The 4,571-nt window shown below is 40.8% G+C and overlaps 1 pseudogene; it reads left to right on the top strand.

The window, feature by feature from the left end:
• The first annotated feature begins 3,027 nt into the window (after nucleotides 1-3,027).
• LOC125393846 (small nuclear ribonucleoprotein Sm D1 pseudogene) lies at nucleotides 3,028-3,363 on the top strand (annotated as a pseudogene).
• Nucleotides 3,364-4,571: the final 1,208 nt, after the last annotated feature.

Raw genomic sequence — 4,571 nt, forward strand, 5'->3', positions numbered from 1 at the left:
TAGGCTATAGAGTGGGTTAAAGGGACTGAGAATGGGGGTAAAGGTGCTGTAGTCTTAATCAAGGAAAGCAATGCTAAAGCAAGCTCTAAAGGGAAGCCGGATGTGAAGTTTGGGGGACAACTGGAGATTGGATGAATGAGAAACAGTGAGGCATCAAAGAAAGTTTTTCCACTGTGTGTTCCTGAAACTGGAATCATTAACTTTAGAGGGGGAGAAAGGAAGCGGGAGGGAGGGAGAGAGGGGAGAGAAAGAGAGAGCGCACAGGTGAGACAAAAGAGAGATCTAAGCTAAGTGTTCCTCAGAGGAAGAATACATATGAACTTTTTGAAGCTCTTGGAGTGGGCAGGCGCCCTCAGAAAAGTGTGTGGTAGAATTATATGTGAAGGATAGAAAGGGAGGGTAGAGGAGGGAGTATGGGAGGGATAATTACACTAAATATGGAAAACCATCTACTGGAGGAACTTCCTAAAGATATATGCATAGCACCTACAAAGGGAGCTTAGATGAAGTTACCATACAACTGGGGTACAATGCTTCCTGCCAACATTATAAACTATTTAATAAAAAAACCAGGGCCAGGTCGGAGTTAGCTCATTTTGAGTTGTTGGCCAGCAGTGTCCCATATAGTCTCCCAAACATTACAGGCTGCTACTATTGTTACTCTTCAGAACTTGATGGTATGACCCTATTGCTAAAGACAGCAATCCCTTGATTCACAGGACACAGAGAAATCAAGCTGGTACTGACCTGGAAGCTTCAACACTACAGCACTTTACAGTGTTTGAAGGTTCCATGCAGGGGACTAAGGGAGAAAAACCCATTAACACTCTTGCCCAGGTGTGAACCCTACCAACTACAGAAATGACTGACCTTGTAAGATACCCATTAGTGCAAAAGCCGTATGAAAGTCATGGGAGCAACCAACCACTTACTGATTGGATTTAAAGCCTGGAGTACGAGGTAGAACTAATGAAATACCTAATGAAATGAAGGAACAATCCTCAAGAGATGGAGAAAAAAAGGGCCAATAAGCATGAAAAATATTAACCCTCAGAGAAATGCAAATTAAAACTATGCTGAGCTTCTGCTTCACCCCAGTGAGAATGACATTCATTAACAAAACAAATAATAGGTGCCGGTAAGGCTGTAGACAAAAGAGATTTTATCGACTACTGGTGTGAATGCAAAATAGTCCAGTCACTAGAAAATCAGTATAAATTTTTCTTTAAAAAACCTGAAGTTAGCCCAACATTTGATCCAGTGATAGCACTGCAAGTTACTCAAAGGACTCTAAGTCAACATGTCACAAAGATACTTGAACATCCCTGTTTATTGCAGGACTCATTGTAATATGTAAGTTATGGAATCAACACAGGTGTTCAACAGCAGAGGAATGAATAAAGAAATGAGATACATATGCACAGTGGAATTTTTCTCAGCCATAAATGGGAACGGAGTGAGGTCATTTGAAAGAAAATGGGTGCAACTAGACATAGCTGAGTTAAGAAATATGAATCTATGTTTTCTTTCAGGTGTGGATCCTATATAGATACACAAATCAGATGTATCTAATACGTGGAAGTAGAATCAGATCCCTCAAGGAATGAAGGAGAGTCGCGGCCGTGGGCAGGAGTATTGTGCTTGGAGGCATATGTTCAAAGTCCAGTGGGAAAGCACTCTTCTGAAATTCAAGGTCACAAACGATGGATGTATAATTAAAGGATTTGAGAGAGAAAAGGAGAGCGGGGAGAGAACACACAAAAGTAGGACTGAGACGACATCGAGACATCTGGCTGGGTTCAGAGAAAGAAACGTGAAAAAATGAGAAGTAAATTCTTTGGTTCCCAGCTGGTTCCAGTTCCCCAGTTCACACTGCAGCTTATTTCTTTGGATTCTGCGAAGTACCTACTTAATCTTTCAATACAAGTTTTCAGTCACGTCCTGGGCAATGTGCACGGGAAATCTAAAGTCCAGACAGGTCAATTTTATTTGGAAGGCATAGAGCAAGCTGTCAGAGACCTGTGAACAGTCCAGGAATTAAGGCCGTTCTGTTTGAACGCATGGAGCTGTTGGCAAGATTAGAGTCACGGTCAGGGAAAATTGTCTCTAAACCTCCACCAGGTCCTATGTAGGGCTCTATGTATCTTTGAGAATTATGAGTGGTCTTTTAATTTTCAAAGCACATAGCCTCACTTCTCTGCTAATATTTAGTAAGCAACCTCTCCTCATCATATTGTTCTTAGTCTTAAATTCTTCAAAGGGCATTTAATTCCTAATCTGAAGTGGAGACACCTTCTGCTTGGTGTCAGAAGCATGTAATCCCTACTCTTTGAATTAGTAAGAATCCCAGCTCTCTACCACAACAGTAAAGTCCCTATGATATACACATCATATTTTATATATTAATACTTACATCTTTATACATGTTAGCCAACTACATGGTTTAAGAAAAACAAACTTGGGCAAGAAGAGAAGAATGTGATCTAGGAAATATGACTGTTGGCAGGTAACCTAGATATGGGAGTTTCCGACATTATAAGCAATTTCTTTTTACAGGAAAAATTTGATCAGTTTTTTTTTAGTGTACATTCTTGAGATTTTCATATTAAAATAAAATGTTAAAGCAAGGAAAATTTGATGTATTTTCCAACTATCTATTAAAACAAACCCTATTCAGTCTAATTCAGAAAGCATTTCTTTGTCTGAATTCCTGGTGGGAAATATAAGAGTAGTTTTAAAAATAAAATTTCAGTAACAATTCATATGCCTAGTCTGTGAGTCTTCGGAGCCTGAATTCCATGTCCAGTTGAACCAAAAGGAGGCTGGGCCACCAGGATGAAACACGTGAGATTTTTGTTTTGTTTTGTTTTTTGAGATAGGGTTTCTCTGTGTAACGGCCCTAGCTGTCCTGGAACCAACGCTGAAGACCAGGTTGGCCTCGAACTCACAGAGATCCACCTACCTCTGCCTCCCGAATGCTGGGATTAAAGGTGTGAGCCACCACCACCGGTTGTCGGTGAGATTTTGATGAAATTGAGTTATGAAACTGTAACCATTGAATTGAAGGATGGAACACAAGTCTATGGAACAATCACAGGTGTAGATGTCAGCATGAATACACATCTGAAAGCTGGGGAAATGACCCTGAAGAACAGAGAGCCTGTACAGCTGGAAACATCGAGTATTCGTGGAAACAGCATTCGATACTTTATTTTACCTGACAGCTTGCCTCTGGATACACTACCTGTGGATGTTGGACCTATGGTGAAGTTGATGAAAAGGGAAGCTGCTGCAGGAAGAGGCTGAGGCCGAGGTAGAGGAAGAGAATGTGGTCGTGGCAGATGAAGAGAGGGTCCTAGGTGACAATGTCTTTCAAGATTACTGTTTCAGAGTGGTCAGGAATTGGGGAATATTTTTTTTTTTTTTGCACAGGCTTTGTTTGTCAGTTTTTAATAAGTGTGGGGATGGAGTTTTCTGCTGACTATCAAAAAAATAAGAGAAAAGAAAAAAATTCAGTAAACAGACTTCTGAAAAAATAATGTATTCAGAGTTTCTTTTCCCAAAGATAAAGCCTTTAACGTAGTCATAATAATTATGCATATTTATGGGTTATTTTAACCATGAGCTACTTCAATACTATATACGCTATGTAATGACAAGATGAGAATATTGTCATATCCAGTGCCTCTAATATTTACCGTCCCTTTCACTGGGACATTCAAATCCCCTCTGCTAGCTATTTTGAATGTACAGTTCACTGCTTTTTAACCTAAGTGGCCACAGGCTGTCTGAAGGTTTCCCTGCTGTACAGCTGCAGCCGTGTACCTGTGTGCTGTCCTGCCTCTCTCCCACACTCCCTCCCACACATCCTTCCCAGCCTCTGGGGACCACCCTGCTCTGCTCCATTGCCATGAGGTCAGCTCTTGAGTTTGTCTCTCGGAGGCTCCCTGACCTCCTTTGGGATGAAGTCATCATCTCTGCTTTGGATTATCATTATTGTCTGATGTCTCCAAAATGTCACAAATGAAGCTATGGCTTTGGATCTCGGCTCCAGATGGAAAGCCCAGCTGCTTGTCTGATAACTGTATGTGAAATTTGAAAACCTGTTCTGACCCTAGACAAAACTCACCCGATCTCCCACCATGCTTGGTCTGGGACAATGAGTACATGTAGTTTTATGCAATAGTAAATTTTCTAATTTATTTACACCCCAGCCTTGGGATCTTACTTCTTTGAGGTATCCCCCTTTTCTCACCTCCCACTCTTAGATATCCTATTCAGATTTATTTTTAATTAACATATAAGATTGTATGAATGTAGGTCAGTGGGTTGTAATGGATAAAAGGGCTTGTCATGAAAACCTGGTGACTTAGAACCCTGGAACCCATGTAAAAGGTGGAAGGAGAGAACTTACTCCAGCTTAATTGTCCTCGGATTTCTATATGTGTGCCATGGCATGTTGCCTATGCACCCATGCACCATGCATGCTCATGTACATGCACACAGATAAACATGCACATACACATGATAATAATTGTATGCATTTGTCATCCAACATTATGGAGAGGTTA

The sequence above is a fragment of the Myodes glareolus genome, chromosome 20, assembly GCF_982192425.1.
Source record: "Myodes glareolus chromosome 20, mMyoGla1.1, whole genome shotgun sequence".
Taxonomy (NCBI): domain Eukaryota; kingdom Metazoa; phylum Chordata; class Mammalia; order Rodentia; family Cricetidae; genus Myodes; species Myodes glareolus.